Consider the following 25,554-nt stretch of genomic DNA (forward strand, 5'->3'; position numbering starts at 1 on the left):
CTCAATCCTTCAAGCACTGAATTAACATAATTTGAAATCTCAAGTTCTCGTCAGCGTTATAAAACAGTAGGCTTGCCAGTCCCCAGGTCCTAGTGGGGGTTCTTCCACCTTCCCAGGCTCCTTCCCTCCCCCAGTCAGCTGGCCAGCAGGGGGGAGCCCCGCCTCCAGGACCAAGTGCCTTTCCACCTCCGGAGGCTTCAGGCTCTGATTAAAAGGCTTCCTCTTGGGATGGCGTGTCTGTGTTACTTTGAAGAAGTTGGCAGCTCATGAGTAGAGAGGCCAATCCCTCGCTTCAGGATCGCCAGAAATGGGGTGGTGGTGGCGGTGGGGAAACGTCTGCTGAGCACTTCATTATTCCCTATGTGGAGATCGATTCTCATAGGGCATAATGGGGAATTGATCTGGAGGTTTCGGGAGCTCAGGGGGAGCTGTTTTTTGAGGCAGAGGCACCAAATTTTCAGTATAGTATCTAGTGCCTCTCCCCAAAGTACCACCCAAGTTTCAAAATGATTGGACCAGGGGGTCCAATTCTATGAGCCCCAAAAGAAGGTGCCCCTATCCTTTATTATTTCCTATGGAAGGAAGGCATTTAAAAAGGTGTGCTGTCCCTTTAAATGTGATGGCCTGAACTCCCTTTGGAGTTCATTTATGCTTGTCACATCCTTGTTCCTGGCTCCTCCCCAAATGTCTCCTGGCTCCACCCCCAAAATCCCCAGATATTTCTTGAATTGGACTTGGCAACCCTATAAAACAGTCAAGAAGAGTTCTCTAGGAAATCTGACGCAAAGCTATCCTGGTTGTACATTATATATTCCAGATGAAATTGCTAAATCAAATAACTGTTATTTCCACCTCTGCACACTGTTTATTTATATTTTGCAAGTGAAATCTTCCTGGATCTTTCTGTTATCTAAATGATCCCAGGTAAAATAGGTTTGAAAAACAGGTTTTGCTCTAGACGTAGGACTGGGCGTGGATTATGAAAATATCAGTTCAGGTTAGGCAAATGTTTGTTCTGATCCCTGAGCTTGCTTCCTTTAGGAGCTGCCCAGCACAACTGCTTCACAACTCCTAAAGGTGGCATCTGACTCGCAAGAGATGGAGGATTCTTCCAGGGACAGTCATCACCAGTTAACTCCACAAAAGCCTTAGAAACGTCATTCAGGAGTCACTCTACAGTAGGTAAAATTGTTCATTTTGGAACTGTGTTTTCTTTTCCTGTGGTGGTGTGAATGCTACACCCCATGCTTAAATGTAGAACATGGGAGGGAGAAGCACGGACATTAATGAAAGTTAAAATGTATACACATTACAGTAATCTTGGAGAAACCAGGAATATTAGCCCAGTGTTGTTTATTATTATTCCTGTACCTCACACTTTGCCTTAAGTGTGGGAGAAAATGCCTGTATTTTGAGATTATTCTATGTTGATTTGGGGAGTACATCCTGCTGAAAGCAATGGGATTCTCCCCCCTAAGATAAAACACTTCATATCAGTCTTCAAGGTTCAATGGGATGTTGTTATAATTTGTTCTTAACAGTTGGTCTAGTTGTGGTTTGATCCTGAGTTGTGATAGCATGTGGCTGCTTTTCCCTGAAGTATGTGGTTTGCTTCATTTGTTTGAGATAGCCGGGGAGTGTTGTTGTTACATGGACTCCTTTTCTGCCAGCCACCTGTGGCATGGGGCGTCTTGTCTGGCTTGCTTGTTTCAGGTTGCTTGCAGCCTGCTCAAATCCAGATGGTGCAGGATAATGACATTCAGGTGCAAGAGAACCTGCTTCGTGGTAGAAGACTATCTTAGCTAACATTTTGGTGTCTGCGGATACATTTGCTTTATTATTTACATGTGGACTTCAAGGGAGAAGAACAAATTGTTTGGCATGTCAGACATGAGAGATGTTTTATAGGGACAGAACACCTTTTAAATGCCTTCCCTCCTTTGGAATTAATGAAGGATAGGGGCACCTTTTTGGGAGGCTCATAGAATTGGACCCCCTGGTCCAATCTTTTTGAAACTTGGAGGGTGTTTTGAGGAGAGGCACCAGATGCTATGCTACAAATTTGGTATCTCTGTCTCAAAAACCAGTCCCCTCAGAGTTCCAGATACCAGGAGATCAATTCTCTATTATACTCTATGTGAATCTGTTTCCCTAGGGAATAATGGAGTGCCCACAGACATTCCCCCCTCCGCCCACTTTCTGATGACCCTGAAGCAGGGAAGGGCCTCTAAACTGGGGGATCCCTTGCCCGCACCTGGGAATTGGCAACCCTACCAATGGACTGAAGCCCTAAGAGCAAGACTTTCCCACTTCCTCACTCCAACTGCAGACCACGGAGTCCCCCCCCCCCCCCAATTCTGCTCCTGAGGATCAGTGGGCCCTTTCTCAGCCAGTGACGGGAGAATGGAAATGCAGGCTCCAACCCAATGTTAAAAAAATGAAATGGTTTTATGACAAGGTATTAGGTCACTCAACATGTGCAGTATGAAGATGTTTACATAAGAAATCTACAGGATAGATAATGGGAATTCTTGTGTTTACTATTTGTGGTGGTGGTGGTTACCATTGACAGAATTTTGTTTTAATTGTAATTTTAATCCTGTTTTAAATTATTTTAAATCTTGATGCAACCCACCCTGAGCCTGCTTACAGGAAGGGCAAGATATAAATAGAAACAAACAAATAAAATATTTTCAAAGAAATGCTCATTGTTTAAATCTAACTATTTTTGTCCACAGTTAATACGCTATGAAGAAAGCATTGCTTGTGTTTCAGTGCCTCCCCATGCTGTTGTGTTGTTTTTAAAGGATATGTTAAAAACAAATGTGTTTTGGTATTTGGATAGAACAAAACAGAATCCACTTTAACTTCACCTAAATAAGCTGAATTCTGGCTATTATCTTTGTGGCCTTGGATGTTCTAAGTACCAGCTTCCTTTCCCCAAACCCTGCCCTCCCCAGGCTACGCCCATAAATCTCCAGGAATTTCCCAACCCACCGCTGGCAACCTTAGAGTCTCTCAACTTGCATGTTCTGCATCTAAGAAATCAGGGCAGACTGCAGTTCCAAAACAGGGCTGAAAAAGGCTATCTCCAGATGCAGAGGACCAAAGAACAGGCTAGAGAAAGAAGAGATGCTGCTGTGCAGTTCCTCAGCAGCTGCACTGTGTCCATGCCACACAGGGTTGTCACCAGGAATGGAATTCTAGCAGGAGCTCCTTTGCATATTAGGCCACACACCTCTGATGTAGCTAATCTTCCAAGAGTTTACAAGGCTCTTTTTTGCAAACTCTTGGAGGATTGACTACATCAGGGGTGTGTAGCCTAATATGCAAAGGAGCTCCTGCTAGAATTCCACCCCTGGTTGTCACTGTCTCTGACCGTGATGCAGAGCTTCATCTTACTGGTTCAGGTGCTATGCTGTTCCCACCTGGCCCAGGGCAGATGCCACCATGCTCCTGCTCTGTACCCTCTCTTTTGGAACAAGGGGTCCCTGGGAGCCCACCAGGATTTTGCCTGATAAAGGGCCAACTCACCCCTTGCAAGTGACCTTATGATAATAGAAGTTCTGTGTTTGAGGCATGTTCTAGAAGATGCATGCATTCAAGTTCATGCAGAGCAAAGGCTGGCCTTCAGTGCTGGCTTAGGTAAGCCCAGACTACAGCCAAGAATATACCTGATGCTCTCTTGTATCTGAAATCCCCTGCATTTGCCTGGAGGTGGTGGGAAAACAGTCTTTCGGGACTGGCTGAGAAACTCCAGAATTCCCTGAAACACCATTAAAGAAGGACTACAGTAGAATTCCATAGAATTGCCAGTGGCCTATAACAATCAGCAAGGGGATGTGGCTGACACCCTAGAATTCATGGTTCTTGTCTGCAGTGGTTGTTATGTCAGGTTCAAAACCCTGAGATAAAACCAGTGAATGTTCACTGATGTTGGGGATTTGGCACTGGATTCTTAGACACATATTCCAGATGGAAAAAAGCTGTTGTGAGTGAAAGGTGATGTGAATCAAGAAAACGACTGCCAGGGCCGGCCCTGCCATTAGGAAAACTAGGTGATTTCCTAGGGCACCAGTCTTCTGTGGGCAGCAAATTGGGCACCCACCATGCGACTTGGTGATGTTATCGGAGTGGGGCGGGGCGGGGGGAGACAGTCTAGGGCCAGCCCTGACCACAGCACTGGGAAGGCTCTGGGGACTACCTCCGCTTCTGCAGTTTCCCCACCTGGGCTGTTTTTAAACTTCAGGAAGGGAAAACGACAGGTCCCAGCATTGTGCCTGTGTTCCTCACCCCCACTTGGGGACACAAAACAGCCATACAGGGAGATGCTATTTCTTACCAGGCTACCATGTAGGGGAAGTGTAAAAACTTCCATACAATAATGAATTGATGCATTTTTTTTCTGCCCTCCACCTCTCTCTCCCTCTCTCAGCTAGAATACTGTCTAGGGATCCCTAATCATGGATTGTATCCTGAGCAGACTGACCAGGAATTAGGTCCCATTAAATCCAGAGTAACTCACTACAAATGCTGCACTCCTATGAACACATTCCTGGGAGTAAGCACCACTGAATAAAATCAGACTTGCCTCTGAGCAGACTTCCTTAGGATTGCTCCTTAAGTGAATCTTGCTTAGCATCCTGTTTGTTGTAAAAGAGTGAATATACAAATGCACAATATTTAAGTTGTTGGTACTTACTCTCTTGTAAGGTTGGCAGCTTTCGATTGGGAAAGACCTGGAGATTTGGAGGGTGGAGCAAATACCTGGGTTGGGAAATTCCTGAAGAGAGTGGGCTTTGGGGAGGGGAGGGACCTCAGCAGGGTATAATGCCATAGAGCCCCCTCTCCAAAGCAGCCATTTTCTCCTGGGGAACTTATTTTAGTTGTCTGGAGATCTATTCTAATAGGAGGAGAACTTCAGGTACCACCTGGAGGTTAGCAAGCCTATCAGATTGTTGTAAATAATCTGTAAAAAAAAAAGACGTTGGGAGACATTTGTTGTTGTAGAACAGAGGAAAGGAAATAATTTTTATACATATCTAAGGGGAAAGGAAGAGCCCCGTGGCGAAGAGTGGTAAAGCTGCAGTACTGCAGTCCTAAGCTCTGCTCATGACCTGAGTTCGACCCAGCGGAAGCTGGGTTCAGGTAGCCGGCTCAGGTTGACTCAGCCTTCCATCCTTCCGAGGTCGGTAAAATGAGTATCCAGCTTGCTGGGGGGAAAGTGTAGATGACTGGGGAAGGCAATGGCAAGCCACCCCATAAAAAGTCTGCCGTGAAAACATTGTGAAAGCAACGTCGCCCCAGAGTTGGAAATGACTGATGCTTGCACAGGGGACTACCTTTACCTTTTTTTTTTTAAAGGGAAAGGAAACACAGCAGCAGTTGTATGGCTGCTGCTGAGGCTTGGGACTTACATCCAGTAAAGAGGGAGGTAGTTTTGGAACAGATGCAAGCTGAAACTTAATCTCAACAAGAAAAGGTATTGGTAGGCACAGGCTTTTTTTATTTCTGTAAGCTACTGTACTAAGAGCCCTGTAAGCTCTTGAAGGATTGGTTACATCAGGGTGTGTGTGGCCTAATATGCAAAGGAGTTCCTGCTTCAAAAAAAGCTGCAGGCATAAGGACTGATCTGAGAATTGTGATGCTGTTCTGGATGAGGTTTCATTCCCCCTAAAGATCAGGTTTCTGCTGGGCCTGGGCCTCCTGGGATAAACAGGTGGCAGCAGTGGCCAGGAGCTTCTTTCACCATGAGGCAGCTGCAGCATTTCCTGGCAAAAATGATCTTGCCACTATGGTACATACCCTGATAACATCTGCATTAGACTGCAGACATTAAGGGTATGAAAAAGACAACAAAAAGGGGAAAACAGGTGGTAGAAAAACTATATGCTAGAATGAAAATAGTTGTAGATGACTGGAGTAGGCAATGGCATGCCACCCCCTAAAAAGTCTGCCAAGAAAATGTTGTGATGTGATGTCACCCCATGCATCGGTAACAACTCAGTGCTTGCACAGGGGGCTGCCTTTACCTTTATGATAGAAATCTGCCTCTATACTTGACCCTTGATGAGTAATAGAACTAGTTGGGGGGGGGGGGGGTTGAGCTCACGAATATGACAATTTTGCATCCCTATTCATTATATATGCTTTGATTTCATCACTTCACTGCATGTTTATTCTCACTTTGTTTTAGTATTTTCAGCACCACAATAACAAGCATCCTGTGTCCTCTTGATCTCTTTATTTTTGTGTTATTATAATTCGTTTTCATTGCACCATCCCCAACAGTCACATTTGATCCCATATTAACATGTTCTTTTGATTACAAACAATTTTATTATAAAGCTTGCGGCAGTAATTCAATATATTTAGCATATAGTCAGTCTTGTAATATATTGGTTGTTGTAACAAACCAAAATAATTTCTCCATCCTTGCAGTTTGAAATCCACAATCTAGCCATAAATTCTTTGGGAAGGGGCCAAGTTAAGGGACACAAATTTGTTAGGAAGTTATTGATTTGGATTTTTATTTTTCTTGACTTATAAGGTTTTTATGTTTTCCATGTGAGTAGCCCTAGAATTACTATGTGGTCCTATATGGAGTTAGTTCAGTCTAACCCTATTGAGGCCAATGGGCTGCAACTGGAATAACTCCTCAAAGGATTGCATTGGTAGTATCATGGTATAATTAGAAAAAAAAAATGCATATTTCTCAGATAATTATATCTGATCCTTTCCCTGGTTGGTTTCCTCTCAGATTTGTATGATGGAAGATTGACTGTAAATCTTATTGCGGTCTTCAAGAAAATAAACTATCTAAAGGGGACCACGCAGTTTTAAAACTACAAGATCCACAATGTAATGTGAACATGAGAGTAAATGTCTACTCAGAAACACCTGGGGACTTGGATCAGAGTGCTCCAATGTGCATTAGTGGCTGGAAGCAAGATGAAGCTGGGCCAGATTTTAATTTGGATGCCTGCATTTTTCACAGAAATGTACTCTAAAAACTGAGAAGACAACATCAGCACTGAAATTTCTCCAATGGTTGTTGCTTCCCCAAACGCAGGGCCCTCAGCTGAGATTTAGCTACAGAAAGGCTGGAAAAAAGCCCAGTAGTTACCTACTGGACTCCTCCAAGCCATCTGGAAAGTACATGGAACTCCTAGTTTGCCATAGGCTAGGGGAGAGGTAGGCAGTAAATTAACACATACAATACACATATTCACATATGTAATGCAACCCTAAGGCCTACGTGCCTCTAGATTAGACATATTATTTCAATCTTCTAAGGCTGCAGACTCTGTGAATCAGAAGCTGTCCTAATAAGATTCCAGCACTGCTGTGCAGGTCTGTACTTGCCAGCTCGCCAGTGGAAGTTCCACAGGGTCTCTGCAACCAGAATACAAAGTTGTGTGTGTCCTTCATTGCTTGCTGTTGCTTTGCAATGCAAATCGGAAGGTTTTTGTGTCACCCTGCGCTATATCCATGGCAACCTCAAAGGGATAAGTTTGCATTACTTCCTTAGTGAAGTGTAATCCTTCCCCTTGTCCGTGTGCCAAAGGGTCAAACTATTTTAAAGGGATGGCAATGTCTCGCTTTGGAATAAAAGCAGAGGGAAGTTGAATCCGCTTCAATTCTGCCTCCCGCTTCTTCTATCAAGTGACTGTGCCCTCACTCTCCACAATTCGAAAAGTTAGATGACTAAGTTGTCCTACTCTCCCTTTCGCCGAGAGGGCAAGCAAACAGTCATCTATCGTTGCTGTCAACTCGGTTCACCCATATTTGGCAAAAGGCCCATTTTGGCTTTTCATGGAAGGTTTTTTAATTCAATGGGGCTTAGAAAGACAGCTCAGGAACACGAGTTCCTGTACCTTGCCTTTTCACTCCAGGGGTTTGTGGAAAAACTCCAATATAGAGGCGCCAGACTAGCAAGGCTCATCCCATTGTGCTCCGACGGCAGCTGCTGGGACCAACGCGGCTAGGACTTGGACCTCATCTAAGGACTTGTTTTGATATTGGTAAATTTTGAAATTATCCACTTTGCGTACTTGATTTGCTGAATAATCGCCTGATTTCTTTCATTCTCATCTTTTAAAAAGCTGTGCTTGTTGCAAATGGTTTTAGTACAGATAGTGAACTTTAATGTTCACATCCTGTCATTGCTGATTCTGATGTTTCCTTATAAGGCCAACCTATTGGACTTATTGATGTGCAAGTAATTCTCATAGACCTTAGGTGTTCTCCCATTCAAGGCTGAAAATCTTAGCTATTTATTTGAACATAGATTCAGGGTGTCAATTGAATTGTTGAGGTGCCAGCTGAAAGTCTTCTGCTGTCTCTGTTTTTAAACTTAATTTTGAATATCTAGCACCTTCCTTCCTTCTTCCTTCCCTCCCTTTCTTTTTCATTTTCAATGTCCATTTTTTTCTGCCTAAAAACTAAAGTGTCACTTGCACCCAGATGTTATGCACATTTATACATGCAGATTTCAGGCACCTGAACACAGACTCACCTGGGGGGGTGGGAAATGATGTATCTAGTTAGCATTACTATTAGTGGAGAATAAATTTGGAATTTACAATTCACATGCAGAAAGTCAGCACAGATAACTGGAACTGAGATAAGTAGTTTAATTATGTAATAATAAGTGGTTTGCTTAGGATCGCCAACTGAACTGATGGCCTGGCTTCGTCTTGTGCTTTGAATAGCAGTTTAATATATACAGCTCAGGCTTTTCTGAGCATGGAGATCAAGATTATCACCTCCTAACTCTTGCATATCCAGCTGCTGTTAAAGACACAGTGGACAGATGAAAAGCTGGCAGACCTAATCCACCTTGTTTCCTTTGTCCTGTACCTTATGGCATTGTATTCTCAGAATTCTTAATTGCAGAATGTGACAAAATTGGAGAAATCCCAATTCCTTGATAAGTGAATGATCCCTAATGAGTGATCAAACTGTTGCACACATTCAAACAACAAGCAAGGCACGTGGCAACATATTGTGTTTACTTACCCAGCGGTCTCAATCAGCGCAGAGATGTTAGCTATGACACAAACTATCCATCTGTTGTAGTTTGGGTTTCCTACACTTAAGGTGGTGGTTGGACTAGGAGGCCTGCAATGCACTTCCCAGCTTGGTCATTTTAGCCAGTGAAAACAGTTTGAGCTATTTTTCCCAAGAGCACATCAGTATATCTAGCTGTCAATCAAACCTGCGGTATTCAATTCTTGATACAGAATATGCATAAAAGACCATTTATAATAGCAGTTTCCAACTGGAGGTCATGACTAATGCCTTCTATAGTACTGTAGCTATCTTCTCTTATAGCACATAAGAAAAAAAGTTGATTGCTATAGATTTTTCAAGGACCTTCAAGTTGCCTGACATGCCACGCTTATTGACTTTTCCAAACACCGGCTACTCTTAGAACCAGGATATTGGATGACTACTGCTCAGATCCAGTGTGACTTTCCTTATGTTTTTCACAGGAAAAATGCTGCTGAATCATGCATGTTATACAGAGCTTTGGAATAACAGTGAGTCCCTTAATATAGTCTCCATCTCACTCTGTACCTTTTTGGGTACTTTTTCCACTTCATCTCACTCCATACATTTTTTTTTCTGTTGTGACTTACTTCTTTTGGCACGAAAAAATGTTATACATGCCGTAAAATTTTTACATATCTGGAAATCAGGGAAAGATTTTGGATTTTCACCAATTTAGTCCAGTAAAATAATTCTATAGTTGTTACTGCAATTGTCAGTGGCAGTTAATGTCAGTTTCTCATTCATGCAGGTTCTTTAAATTCCTATGCAATGCCTTTAATACAGATATAGGGCCATCATGTTCTCTTGGATGTTGCCAAAAATCCACCCAAGATAGGAACTGTTCTAGCATCCATTTTGACAACAGATTTTCTGAGCTAAATTTTGCTTCTGGAGAGCAATTGTGAAGCAAAACACACAGATGATGAGTGGAGCTGGCACCCAAATTGTGACAAAGCGGACTCACTCATCTGAAAAACATGTAGCTCATCAGATTTATCATGAGAGGCTGATAAACTGAAAAATCTACCATCCATATATTAAGAAGTCGGCACTGGTAACTTTGGGTGAGACAAAGCTGGAGCCAGATGCATAAATCTAATAGGTGAATCTCCTATTTTTCTTACTCTGTACCTCATGGTCTTTTATGCCCTCGGAGGGATCAATTTACCATTGCTTAGTGTCACCAACTAGAATGCTCAATTAAAACACAGGGGATACTCTATATTTAGGCAGAGATCTATCAATTTGAGTTTATTTACATCATTTTAAACTCAGCATTTTCCTCTGAATGATTCCAAGGAGACTTAAATGCAGACCTCATTTTGGGCAGGAGCTCACAGGAGCAGAGCTCTGGAACCTCTAAATGTTATTGTGCTCTTTCTTTCTTACCACCACCCCCCTTCAAATACTTGCTTCTGGGCTCCATTGTTCAACTCACCTGTGAGAATTTTGCTGAACTCTAAGATTTGACAAACTTTCTAATGTTTTTTCCCCACACACACAAAAAATGGAAAAATAACCCAAACATATAAAACAGATAGATGGAAATCTTCATCATGCCATTATGGCCACACAGGAGAAAGTAATTTAGAAGGTATGATGGGAGTAAGGTTTTATTATGACAATTGTAACTCAAGAATCATTTTAAGGTAGATGCTGAGCTGATATAATTTAGCACACCTTCCAGTGATGTCAGAGGTGTGTGGCATACATAAATGAGTTATGCTAATGAGCTCTGGCACCTCATTTTTTCTACAAAATGACCCCTGTTTAAATGAGAACTAAAATATACTAAACACACAAGTCAATTAAAAACAAATTGACAAAGAAAACAGCTATAAACACGCTTTCCTCAAAAAATTCACTGTCAACTGTGTGGGGAAAAACCTCTTGAAAAGATTTAACTTTGTATATTTTCGAGAACCATGGCAGAGTTCAGAGAGGCCATCCAATAGTGAGGGACCTATCCACAGAAAATGCCTGTGAGAGAGCAGAATGCGATATAATCTTACTACATGAGGAGATGGTTGACAGGCTTTAGTCAGATGAAATTTAAGTGATATATCATACAGTGTTCTCAGTTGATCCATGCAAACATTACCTTTCCCCAGTTTAAAAAAAATGTTGGCTTTTTTTCTGTTATCTTTTGTTGATATTTTTTTTAATCAATCAACCTTTAATGGCATGTAAAAACAGGTTAAAAGAACAATGGGTTGAAAAACAGAAAATAGGTTAAAATACTGGACATCCGGATTAGAGTACATTTACATAAGATCACAGTTAAATGGGACAACAAGACTTTTCTTTGTCTTGATGAATCTTTTTGGCCCAGTACAGAAATAAGGCAGTATTTACAGTTATGTCAGGATACGGTCAAATTCAGACCATTCTTTGGACAATGATATACTAGAAAAAGAGGTGCTGGACTTATTTAGGGATTTAACATATGTTGAACAAATGAGGATTACAGATAATCTGGAAGCTGTCAGAGTAAATTTACTCAAAATCATCGCACACCCTCCTCAGTCAAATCCCTCTGTGCGAGCGGAGGAACCTACTCCTACATTTGATACTTCAGAAGAACCGGGATCACCAATGGAAATTAGGTCAATACAAGCTGTTGCCCTTCAGCCCCTTCTATTAATGGATGAGTCTATTACAGCTCACGGTGAAAACCAAGAACTTCAAGATACTCTACCAGAACCTGGATTGCTAAAGGAGATGAGGACAACACAAGCTGTTATTCATCAGTCCCTTCTACTGACGGATGAGTTTACCTCCGCTTGGGGTGAAAACCAAGATTGGTCAATTCCATCACAAGAACTTAAGAATGACATGAAGGGTGCGGACAACTGCTGTGTCCATTATGATGTCAATAACTCTCTAGAACAACTTACTGTAGTTGATTGACTCCTAGACTCACCCACCCCAGCTATAATCAAAATCATGTCTTTTGTTGATATGCATTTGCTGTACCAGAGTGGTGATAGTTTAACTGTTAAATTGTGACGACAGCTGCTTCTCGCCTCATGATTGGCCACTAGCATCGGCAGCATGATGTGGGCGATTCCCTGATTCTAGCTCGGCAGTTGCAATTCTCGCGAGACCCAACACCCTCAACTATAATGTATCAGCCGCAATTCTCGCGAGACCCTTGCCATAGCACCCATCAGAGTCTCGCAAACCTAACACCCTACCAATAATAATGCATGTTATCAATAATCATGTATCCGCCGAAATGTGTTATGTGTGATGCAACTACGAAGTAACGAAACATCACTCGGAATGACCCTTCGGTTTAGTGAAGTAAAAAAAAAATAAAAAAACATTAATGCATCCACCTTTGAAATGGTGTAACAGCGGAGAGACAGCGTAACATTGCAAAAAAAATTGCAATTGAGGCTATTCCGGGAGGGGGTGGTATTTCGAAATATCGCTATTACGCAAAACTGAGATGTTTTAAAAAAAAAATGGCCGCGCCGGCACTTCGGGGAAGCGCCGCGAAAGGCTGATGATTGGCCAAGAGGGTGGATGGGGTGGGAGGACGGAAAAGGGGGAGGGTGACGCCCACAAAGCAGTCGATCCGGCGTGGATGGATTTCCCACAGCAAACTCCGCTGAGTGGATCCGGAGTGGATCCGGAGGTTTTCGGAAACTCCGGCAACATGCTGGAAAACATACTCCGGCGTAAAATCCCTGTAGCGCCGGAGCAAACCGCAGCGCCGGAGCAACATGTGCGAAATCCAAGAGAAGATCCGGAGGTAAATGGGGCGCTACGACGGAGCAAACGCTAGTGCGAAAACGGCCTGTGTGAAATTTGGGCTGAAATAGATCAGTCCTCACTTATGGACTTTGAACCATTCACAAGACTGGAATAACATACATACACATCCAGTCCAAGTTGACTAAAAATAAAGTTTTGGGTGAACCCCTAACTGTTCTCTAGACCCCAAGAACAGCTTGTAACAGTACCCTGATTCAAGAGTTTCTCATTATTACATTGCTAGACTCTTTCCAACAGAACCATAGGGTCTTTGCTCACTCTGATCTAGAACTTAAGTGTTTCACTATCCACAGACAGTTCCTGCACAAGTATGTTTCCTCGTTCACTTCAGGAGAGGGAACAGATAGAGTCCCTGTTGATAGACTGCATTTTGTTTTGTTTTTCCATTTGCTATGTTAGCAGGCAGGAATTTTCTCCTGTGTCAGATTAGTGCCCTGACCTGGATATCTCCTGCTAGCTGATCTCATCATATATCAGCAGCTAAGAAGGGTTTGCCCTGGTTAGTACATGGATGGGAGACCAACAAGGAAGTCCAGGGTTACTGCACAGAGGCAGGCAATGGTGAACCACCTCTGAACATCTCTTGGCTTGGAAGCCCTACAGGGTTTCTGTAAGCCAGTTGTGAGTTGATGGCAGAGAGAGAGAGAGAGAGAGAGAGAGAGAGAGTAGCATTGTTTAGGGTTGCCAGATTTTCAAAGATCCAGCATAAGACAAGCCATGCTGGATTTATCCCAGTAGGCAGCCGTGTTGGTCCGAAGCAATAGAACAAAGCAGTAGACAAGTGCACCTTTAAGACCAACTAAGTTTTATTCAGAATGCAAGCTTTCGTATGCTCTTAAGCAGACTTCATCAGACAAAATGGGAATGGCAAGCAACAGTTCTTAATATAAGTGGGGAGTGAGTTGGTATGTGGAATCATGGGAATGTTTTAGCTGCTAAAAACATGCTGGATTTAGTTTAAGATCCAGCATGAGAAAGTGGGACGCTCATGTTAAGAACAGGAGGTAATTCTACCTGCAATGTCCTATAGAGAAATAGAATCTTTGTTGAAGGACCATATAACATTTCATATGATGGAGGCTGTAGGATTTAGGGGAGCATTTATATGTTCAGCAGAATCAAGAGGCTTTTCCTGGAAAGTACCTCTTCATATTCTAAATGAATGTTCCCTTTTGGTGGTGGAGAAACCTGGCATATTGGTAAATTACATGCCATGGAAATGGTTGGCCGAAGCTTTTTCCTTGACAAACTATGGACAGTAGAGGGTTTAGATTGCACTGAAAACTGCAGTCTCCTTTCCACCTGTCACTTAAATGGATGCATTGCTTGACCAGTGATACCAATTCCACTGAATGTGTCAGTTGGCTGTGTAACTAATGAATCTAATAAAGGATACACCTTTTGGCATGTTAGGCTGGGGTATCTCAACTTATTTTACCATCCTAAGCAGCAGCAGATACTGGAAGCCAGTTGCCCTGGCCCAAGTAGATGATAACAGCAGTGGTAATAACAGCAGATTGAGGACTTCATGTGTCTCTGAGAAGAGTGCCTCCATTGCCACCAGAGTAGATCTGAAAGGTGAAAGTTGTGGTAGGGAACATTTACTGAGCCTTCATCAGCCCTGCTTAGCATTTCCTGAAGGGAAATGGCTGGAAGAGGATGATGAAGGCTTTCCAAATGCAAAGCCTATTTCCTGAGAGGAGCTGCTGGTATGACCTGAGAGGAGGAGATTGAATTTATACCCCACCCTTCACTACCCGAAGAAGTCTCAGAGCAACTTGCAATCTCCTTCCCCTTACCCTCCCCACAACAGACACCCTGTGAGGTAGGTGGGGCTGAGAGAGCTATCAAAGAACTGCTCTTAGCAGAACACTTCCAAGAGAGTTATGACTGACCCAAGGTCACTCCAGCAGGTGCATGTGGAGGAGTGGGGAATCAAACCCACTCCTCACAGATAAGAGTACGTGCACTTAACCACTACGCAAAACTGGCTCTCTGTTATGGTTTGGAATGTAGGAATACTTGCACAGAATGAGAAATTGGTTTTGACTTTCATGAGTTTCAGCATCTAGCCAGGAATTGTATGAAGCAAACCTTGGGCAACTGTGATTTGAATTTGGACCAGTATCAGATAAAAGGATATAAAAATCTATATCATATTGAGCAAATTTAAAATAGCCACATACAGATTCTGCCATCAAAATAAAATATAGTAGCATCTCCTCTAACACAGCAGTTATTTTCCTGAAAACGAAGTGCTTAAGTGAAACAGCTCTGTAAGAGGTACTGATAACACTGACTCTTATGCACTCACAGTATTGCCATTTCTAAGTGCAACATATAAAGCAACATATGGGTAACATATGAAGCAGCAATTGGAAGAGGCAGCAACCGCCAGATGATTGCCACTGTTAGGTTCCTGAGCTGGAGCATCCTGGGAACCCTCTCTGGAGAGCCAGTTTGGTGTAGTGGTTAAGTGTGTGGACTCTTATCTGGGAGAAGCAGGTCTGATTCCCCACTCCTCACATGCACCTGCTGATGTGACCTTGAGTCAGTCATAAGTTCTCTCAGAGGTGATCCTCTCAAGAGCAGTTTCTGTTAGAGCTCTCTCAGCTCCACCTACCTCACAGGATGTCTGTTGTGGGGAGGGGAAGGGAAAGGAGATTGTAAGCTACTCTCCTTCAGGTAATGAAGGGTAGGATATAAATCCAATCTCCTCTTCCTGTTCCTCCTACTCCTCCTCCTTCTTCTGCTGCTGCAACCTCTTTCTCTGTCAGTCCCACAGCAGCCATGCAATTCTTTCATAGACCTCAGACTTAGTTGGGAGGTTCCTGGTTATATTTACTGTGGTCCTATCACACCACAAAGTCACCATTCACCACCACCACCACCACAATTTTATTTTAAAAATACATCCAGGATAAAAATGTGCTATAACAAAACAGCTTTATAGAGAGGGCATTATTTGTAGTTCTAAATTACACTGTTTGTCTCAGTTTTACATACCCGAAGAAAATATGCCTGACAAAGAAGACTAGCGACCTGTTATGCACTTGGCTTTTCTCCCTGTTGAAGGGCTGTTGATTGCAAATGTTAACCAATGCAAAAAAATGCAGGAAGAACACTTTGGGGCTGTAAACTAGAAACTTCACAGATCATGCCTCACAGTATGCTTGGTGTTGGACAGACTCTTCACTCAGGAAATATAGGGATACCATGTGGAGGAGATGAGGAAGGAACCAAAACGCCTAAGCAGAGCAGATGAACCCCTACAGAACATCTGCTGAACATAATGTTCTCAAGGCAGCACTAGCATTCACAAATCTAAATGAAAATTCCACAGTCTGCACACATAAAACAGGGTGTGGCCATGCTTTTCTCCTTCCTTTCTCTCCTTCCTTGAAGTTTCATAGGACTGAACATATTCTGTTTGGAATCCACCATTGGATCTTCCAATGTCTCTTTAACCTTGAACAGCAGCCATGGCATGGTCTGATGGTGCCGCAGCAGGCATAAGTGGTTATCTTTTGTCCTTTACACCATTTTGCTAAATATGGTCTGGTATGGAAAAAGACAAGTGCAATAAAGATATCTACCTTGTTATCTTTATTGGGACTAAGAGTGACTTTGGAGACCCCAATTTCCACTGCGGAAATGGCAGGTGGGAAAAGGCCAGCCCCCCCCCCACTTCTTCTTGGCATAATGCCCCAATTCAGAGAAGCTTGTGCACAAAAGGTGTGTCATTGGCATCATATAAAGATAAAGTGGTACAGCCATTATATATGGATACTTTGCATGCAATACAAGGGACATGTTCTCATCCTTTCCAGAATGGTGCAAGTCTTAGAGCTGTGGAGTAGGGTAGAGACAGAGTTAGAGTCAGAGACATCAGTGGAAACCAGAGTGGCTTTGTGATAAATTTAATACACACCCCAATTTCTTCCTTCAAGGCTACTGTAAGTGAGAAACATGTATAGAACTGATCCAAATACTCATATGCATTCATAAGTTACTGGCTCCAAATCACTCAGATTTGAAACAGGGTCTTTCCAGAGCCAGTCAGACAGGGGTTTTTTTTCTGGGGAAAAAAAAAGTGCCAGAATTTTCAAGAGGGAAATGAAGGAGAAACACATGGGTGCCCCTCATAAACTTTTAAACATTTTTTAAATTTTGTTTCCACAAAGAGGTTCCAGAACTCTGTTCCACGGTGTTCCCCCAGAAAAAAAGCCCTGCTAACCACTATACCATACTAGCTCTTTATAATTTGTTCTAGTATACTTTTTGGTGGCACATCTTTAAATGAAGTCATTCATTGTTTAGATTGTTTCATTTTCATATTTTGGAGCTTTCTGCTCATATTTAGGTGAGGCAATAACCCTCCAAATGAATTGCCCCTCCATACTCATCCAGAACCCTTTTCTAATGAAAAGGCAGCATGCTTATTTTCCCCCCAATGAAATTAGGGCCTCCAGCAGTGCATCGACAATTTTACTCTCTTAGAGCACTAAGTGGCTGGTTATGTTAAATCTTTTTTTTTTCCTTTTGCAATTCCCAAACTTGTTTTTCTAACTCCAGCTGCTCAAATTTATATATATATTTTAATGTTTTTGGCTCATATATGATTATACTGCCTTTATGTCTTTATATCTTATGGTTGCATATGCCAGGGTTTTCTTTTATATAGTTTTCCATGTGCATCTTCTGTTATTTGTAGACACCCCACCCCCCATTTTGCAGCATATTGTTCTCTGATGCCTACTGCCCAATGGAGAAGATTTTTCTTGTTGTAAATGAAGGTGTTGTTGGTTTACTCTGAAAATGAGTGCAGTAAAAGAGATGTTGGTATTCACATGGCACCAGTTCTAGCATATACTAGTTATGATTAAAAAGAAAACAACCCCCCCCCCTCCTTTTGTTTGGAAGAGCAAGCAAGAAGTCCAGATTTTGCGCTTGGATGAGTGAACAAGCAAAAAGGCCAGATTTTGTCCTTACATATTAATATCCAAATACAGACCTCCTGTACAGTATTCATTTTATAGCCTTGGCACAATCAGTTTAGCATTTACATGTCTTCCCGTAGAGTCCGCTAGCACCTAAATACCATCACGATTTTGAGAGTATAAGCTGTCAAGAGTCATAGTTCAAAAGGAGCTTTGACTCTGGAAAGTTGATACCCCCAAAATCTTGTTGGCCTCTAAGGTGCTGCTGAACTTGAGAGTCCACTCCTTGTACTGTGAACAAACTTGGCTGCCCTCTGAAAATGGTTTCCTCTAGACCCAAGGTATCGAACGCATCTGTTACAAGGGCCAGATCTGACATAAATGTCACTTTGTCAGACCAAACCATGTGTGCCATAAAATGGAACATGAGGTACTAAAGATATAAACTTAATAAAGATGATTTCAGATGCCAGATGGCAATAGGAGGTGTGATTGGATTAGGTGTGATATGCAGAAGGGTAGTAGGCATGGAGATATCAGGAAATATTAGTCTCAGTTTGGTACAGGAGGATGTAAAGAATAAATGGACATAAAGCTGAACAAATGAGCAGGGACTCACAAAGCACATATCCTACCACAAATTTTGTTAGTCTTTAAGGTGCTACTGGACTCTTGCTCTTTCTACTGCTATTAGAAACCACAACATTCAGAAACCAGTGGGGGACCATTTTAACTTTCCAGGACATTCAGTTGCTGACCTAAGAGTAGCAGTTCTCTTACAAAGATATTTCAAAGAGAGATTTGAAAGACTGCTGAATTGCAACTGATAATGAAGCTCAAGACAATGCAGCCTCCTGGACTAGGTTTCTTCTCTCATTACCAATGTCTGTTGTTGTCATTTTGCTTCTGAAATCACTTCACTCTCCAAGAAGTGAGGAAAGATGGATTCACATTCTAGCTGTATCTGACGAAGTGAGCAGTGACTCATGAAACCTCATGCCCTGCCACAAATTTTGTTAATCATTATTAGGTTCCTTTTCCCCTCCCCAAACACACACACTCTCTCTCTCGTGCTAGGAGAAAGGGTATCACCCTGACAACCTTTGGTGTGTGGGGTTCCCTAAGGAGCAATCCACTCTCCTATGCTGTTTAACATCTATATGCGCCCTCTCGCCCAGCTGGCGTGGAGTTTTGAGCTGGATTGTCACCAGTATGCTGATGACACCCTGCTGTATATGTTGATGGATGGTCAGCTGGATGCTGCCCCATCTAATGTGACTGGAGGGACTGGAGGCTGTGGTTGGATGGTTGAAACAGAGCCAGCTGAGACTGAATATGCCAAAGATGGAGGTCTTGTGGTTGAGTGGAGATGACCTGAAGTCATGGTGCCAACTCCCAGCTCTTGATGGCATGTCGTTAACATCAGCACCAACCATCAGGAGCTTGGTTGTATTTCTGGATGACTCCTTATCCATGGTGGCCCAGATTGCAAATGTTGTCAGGCAACTGGGCCCCTTTCTTTCTTGCCCTGACCTAGCCATAGTGATCCAGTCAATGGTCATCTCAAGGCTGGATTAATGTAACTCACTCCACACAGTGGAGTCAGCCCTTGAAGTTGACTCAGAAATTACAACTTGTCCAGAATGCAGCAGCACAGGTACTTACAGGTACCTCAATGACAGCATATATTTAACTGGTGCTTTGCCAGCTGCTCTGGCTCCAGGTTGAGTACTGGATCCACTTCAGGGCCCTAAACAGTCTGGGACCAATGTAGCTGTTGGACCACATCCTCTTGAGCTTTCCCTCAAAGAGTTTTGTGCTCAGAAGATCAGAATCTACTGGTGATCCCTGGCCCAAAAGATGTCTGGCTGTCCTCAACCAGAAAAATGTCTCTGGCTCCTGCCTGATGGAACTCTCTGCCCCATGACATCTGCCCCCTGCAAGACCTAGTTCAGTTCTGTAGGGTTTGTAAAACAGAGATGATCCTCTGGATTTATTGTTGAGGACAGCAACATGTGGGTGTGGGATGGGATTTTCCTGCCCTGCCAGCATTTCTGCAGTCCCTGGTCTTGTCCTGGTGCTAATGATGGGTGTGTGGGGAGGGCTTTTCCAGTCCTGGAGATTCACAATTTTTAAACAATTAACTGGGTTTATATGCTGAGTACCTTCCGCTTTGCTTCAGAAGAAAATGTGAGCTAGCAAGAAGAGTGCCTGTCTAGCCTACAGATATCGAACTGGATCTGGCCAGCTTTTTTATGGGTGGAAATAAAGGAACAAAGAGTTCCTTTTGACCACCCCAAAAAAGGGCTATGCTGGGGATCATGAAAAAGCCATGTGAAACAGGATGGTAATAGGCAAGAGAATTGAGCAAGACTGAGTGAAAAACTTGCTTAATTCAACCCTGTGTGAATATGGCAAGAATTTTGAATCAGATTTTCTTTTGTTATCCAAAACACGCACGTTGCTCTTCCTCTGTACTATTGATTTGAATTTTTCCATTTCAGCCCAAACCATAAATAATTACCTAAAAACATGTTTCTTCCTCTCTTTTTTTTGCAAGCTTTCCGACTTATACATTGATATGTCCTCTGAGACCCATCATCATGGAACCAACAATAACAATGAAAAAAGCAAGAGAGGAACCTGTTTACCAGCTCAGTCCTGGACACACTTAGATGAAGATCTTCCAGCTCCAAAAGCAGCAGTAGATGCCCCTTGTTCCTTTACACACCTTGGTAAGAAGTTGTAAAAGAATTGCTGAGGTGTTTTGTTTTGGATTTTGCTAGCATAGGCCCCCTTATCTTCTTGACATGGTAGCTGTGTTGCTTGAATAAAGATTAAAAAAAAAGATTAATAAAAAAGAAATGGGAATGGACAGAGGTATAAGAGGTATACTGGAGCCTTCATTATCAATGGAGGCCCAGATAGCAGCCACTGCCAAGTCAGCCTTTTTTCATCTGAGGCGGGCAAGGCAGCTGGCTCCCTTCCTAGAGCATCAGGATCTGGCAACAGTGATTCATGCAACGGTCACCTCAAGACTAGATTACTGTAATGCCCTCTACATGGGGCTCCCTTTGTGCCGAACCCGGAAGCTGCAGCTGGTGCAGAACGTGGCTGCTAGACTGTTGCTGGGGCTCCCAAAGGGGGAGCACATACAGCCGGGGCTGCGTGAACTGCACTGGCTGCCAGTTATATACCGGATTCGTTACAAAGTGCTGGTTATTACCTTTAAAGCCCTATATGGCCAAGGACCTGCCTACCTTAGGGACCGTCTCTCCCCATATGAACCCCAGAGAGCACTGAGGTCAGCAGGGAAGAACCTACTGATTATCCCCGGGCCGAAAGAGGTAAAACTACAGAGTACCTGTACTCGGGCCTTCTCTGTTGCGGCTCCACAGCTATGGAACCAGCTTCCAGAAGATATACGGGCCCTGCGGGATTTTGAACAGTTCCGCAGGGCCTGCAAGACCACCCTCTTTCGGATGGCCTTCACCGACTAAACAGAGAAACTGCTAAATACATTTACCATCCATTGTGATAGCACCAGCATACTAATTTTATTAAATTATTAATGTTTGAATTTTAGAATTTTAATCAATTAAGAACATAAGAACATAAGAACATAAGAGAAGCCATGTTAGATCAGGCCAATGGCCCATCCAGTCCAACATTCTGTGTCACACAGCGGCCAAATATATATATATATATACACACACACACACACACACACTGTGGCTAATAGCCACTGATGGACCTCTGCTCCATATTTTTATCTAACCCCTTCTTGAAGGTGGCTATGCTTGTGGATGCCACCACCTCCTGTGGCAGTGAATTCCACATGTTAATCACCCTTTGGGTGAAGAAGTACTTCCTTTTATCCGTTTTAACCTGTCTGCTCAGCAATTTCATCGAATGCCCACGAGTTCTTGTATTGTGAGAAAGGGAGAAAAGTACTTCTTTCTCTACTTGTTAAATACTTAACAATTCTCTAATTGTTAAATTCTCTAATTAAATTCTCTAATTGTTAAATACTTTTGTTTTAAATATCACTATATAACTTAATGTATTGATTCATGTTGTTAGCCGCCCTGAGCCTGCTTCGGCGGGGAGGGCGGGATATAAATAAAATGATGGATGGATGGATAAAGATTAAAAAATAGAATGGAGAGAGAAACTGCTGAATTACAAATTATTATGAAACTTGGAACAAACACCTCCCCAGGACTGAACAGGGATATTGGTTTTTTAATCTCATTACATATGCTGAACCTACTCTCAGTGAGTATAGCTATACATCCGCAGTATTCCAATGTATTTCTCTTTAATAATAGTGTATCAGAATAATGTTTTATATTGACATACTCAAATAAGGGATATTGGCTATTTATCTCATTATATATTCTTAACCCATTTTCATTTTATGTATTCTTTTTTTCTAATGGCAAACTAGAATGATGTTTATAATATATAGATTGATGTTGAGAAGTAAATTATGGTGGACAACAACATGGAAATACATATCCTTTTGTAATTTACCTAGACTTGCAGAAACACCAATTGGCAGGCAACTTTTATTACCTTTTATGCCTATCCAGACCAAATGGCCTTCTAAATTGTCATACTGTTCCACCATATGATCCCAGTTCTGTATGAGTTTGCCCTCTTAATCAACAAACTACATGTATTTCAGCCCATTATACCTGATCCCCTTGTCTGAAGAAGTGTGCTTTTAGTACACGAAAGCTTATGTTCTGAATAAAACTTTGTTGGTCTTAAAGGTGCACCTTGACTCCTGCTTTGTTCAACTGCTTCAGACCAGCATGGCTGCCCACTTGGATTAAAATCCCAGTTTGTCCTGATTCTGCCACACTAAACTGTTATCTGGGGCCTTGTTCTGTTCTGATGTCCTTATAACATTATCTGCAACTGGAGAACAAAGCCCTTCATTCTCTTATCCGAAATAATATTCTGTTGTAGATACTCATAAGACACTAAAGCTATTATTATGCAGATGTCATTCTGTTTAAGGAAACTTGAAGATTCCATTGAAAGCAAGATCAGTAACAGTGCTACTGTTTGGTTTCTAATTGTTTTCCTGAGGGCTCGCTATATCATTCTGTGGCCAATAGTATTTAATCAATCCATACAAAGGAACAGGGGCATGGAAAAGGCTTAATCGAATTTAATTGTTATTAAACAATAACACTAATTAAGCAATAATCAAGTGCTATGTTTACCACATGCAAATATGTGTGCATAGGTCACACTAGTCTTCTTGTGCTAATCCTAACAGGCATCAATTTAATCTGTTTGATTCATTTCTATTTTTTTCTGTATTGTTATTAACATCTTGAAAAGAGACTTCTTTGCTTGATATACTTTCCACTGCTTGTTACTATTTTGCTGTGTTGGGGCTGTTGTATTGGTGCCTGTGTTGGTACTAGTAGTCTAACAGTGGTGCCCTAAACAGAAACAGTTTACAAGGCTCTAAGCAGAGGGCCTGCAACAAGCTCCAGGAGGACTGGCTACATCAGGGGTGTGTGGCCTAATATGCAAGGAGTTCCTGCTACAAAAAAGCCCTGTCCACGCCAACTTATTTGACATGGTACAGCATAACCATTTTTAAATTATTCTTCTTTTTTGTTTGTATTTGTTTCAGTCCATTGTTCATTTTGAATTGCCACCTACTCTGGGCCGGGGGGCTTTTTAAAAAGTCAGAGGGCACCCTTTCCCATCCACTGTGGGGTTTGCTGCTTCTCAGAAGCTTTCTGGGATAGGGGCAAAAGCTGGAGGCTCTGAAAATGACCAAGTCGAGGCAGCCAACTCTAAAACTTTGGAGTCAAGAAGGGACTACATCTCGTGTGCAAACGGGGATTTCCTTCCACCTCCCTCTCCCTCACTTTGCAGTCAGCAGCTCCATTCCACATGGCTTCCTCCACTTGCAGCTCCTCCGCCTCCCTCCTCTCTGCCTGCTGCTTTTGCTGCTGCAGGGAACTGTGCCCTGCTCAGCTCTCCTGGCTCCACCTGCCACTGATGCTACTTTGCCATCTCAGCCTTGGCAAAAAGAAAAAAAGTAGACTGTGCCCTGGAAGACCCCCCGGAGTCAGGGGGCACTTTCCCCACAGGCCCCCCTGTGGCTACAGGCCTGCACCTACTGCACCATTCTGTTTGCATTCTTCTTCTTGACTGGAGTGTAGTATGAATGTTATCCATTATCGTCTACCTTTATTTGCCATGACTAACAACAAAATGTAAATGTGAGGATTTGTACTAGCAAAAATGAGTAATCTGAGTAATCTTGTACAGCATATTTGGTACTTTAGTAGTCAATTATGCTTTCATTTCTAATTTTAGTTGACCAAACAGAAGAAAATATTTGCATCTGGCGGGACTCTGGTTTCTAGTAAGTATGAGCATTCCCTTCTGAATAGAATAGTTGAGCCACAAAAAAGAATTCCATACACTACATTGTTTATTTTTGAAATATATTATTTCAGCATTAGGAACTGAACTATGCTTCCAGTGCTGGACTTCTGACCATACTTAGTTGGGGTGGGGATCAAACTGAAATCAATGAAATTTCATGGCTGAATTACATATGACGCTGTTTCCAGGTCTGCTCCAGCTTTGCCCTGGGTCCTCTCAAACCAGATGTGTCTGGAGCTCCCAAAATTTTTTAATATGTAATTCTCAGATGCATGTGGCCTTGATTTGAATAGGCTACAAGCAGGGCTTTTTTGTAGCAGGAACTCCTTTGCATATTAGGCCACACACTCCTGATGTTGCCAATCCTTTGAGAGCTTACAGGGCTCTTAGTACAGGGCCTACTGTAAGCTCTTGGAGGATTGGCTGCATCAGGAGTGTGTGGCCTAATATGCAAAGGAGTTCCTGCTACAAAAAAAAGCCCTGGACTTGTCTGTTTCCCAAAGGGGCAAATAGCAGCCTTGAGGGGTTATTTGGGGTTGAGAAAATGGCACAGAATGGGGAAGGCTTGAGCCCTTTCTCTCCACATGTCACGATCCTCATCTGAATCAGATTTCCATGATTTGATAAGTAAGTTTTGGCACAGAACTCTCAGCACTCATCTGGTTTAACAAGACTTGAACTGGACAGAGAAACAGTCTAATGTGTGGCTAGCTGTGCTAAAATGGATACATTCACATAAACTTTACAGGTGTGTTTAAAAGGCTTTGATAATATTGAAACAGATGGATCTGTAAGAAAGATGTCAGAGGGACCATAGTACAGTTGGGGACAACTGTAACCATTCCAGACTCATTTTTTTTCCTTAGAGCTATAATAATCCCCACTATGTCTATTTAAAACATTAATTTTGTCTGCTTCAGGGATAGTAATCCATTTCTACCTTCAGACTTCGTCATTATCCAAGTTCATGGGAGACTTTGACAGAATTCTGCCTTTTTTCTCATTGGCAAAGAAGATATGATTTAAATCTAAAAGGGCCATGTTCAACAGTTCCACTGGGATAAACAAGTATGATCCCTTCATTTTTTTAAAAAAGTCATTTATTTCTTTTATATTTTGGTGTGATTTTTTTACACCCTTCATCTGCAATGTGCATCTGAGACACAATCATAAAAAAATCTAAAATTTTGCAAACATAACTGAAAATATTTGGCTGAAGAAAACAGAAAGTGACACAAAAATGAAATTTCAGGAGATCTGTTCCCATGGCATGAGAAAGTGACAATGGATGAGGGACTAAAATGGGGGGGGGGGAGTTGTGAAACTGGCAATACTTCTAATCCTCAGT

At 42.4% G+C, this 25,554-nt stretch overlaps 1 long non-coding RNA gene across 1 annotated transcript; it reads left to right on the forward strand.

The window, feature by feature from the left end:
* The first annotated feature begins 7,641 nt into the window (after positions 1 to 7,641).
* LOC132578230 (uncharacterized) lies at positions 7,642 to 24,183 on the forward strand. The gene is made up of 3 exons (XR_009555875.1): positions 7,642 to 8,024; positions 20,341 to 20,515; positions 24,135 to 24,183. It is a non-coding gene; the product is annotated as an uncharacterized LOC132578230 (long non-coding RNA).
* The last annotated feature ends 1,371 nt before the right edge of the window (positions 24,184 to 25,554 follow it).

This window comes from Heteronotia binoei, chromosome 10 (assembly GCF_032191835.1).
Source record: "Heteronotia binoei isolate CCM8104 ecotype False Entrance Well chromosome 10, APGP_CSIRO_Hbin_v1, whole genome shotgun sequence".
NCBI classification, from domain to species: domain Eukaryota; kingdom Metazoa; phylum Chordata; class Lepidosauria; order Squamata; family Gekkonidae; genus Heteronotia; species Heteronotia binoei.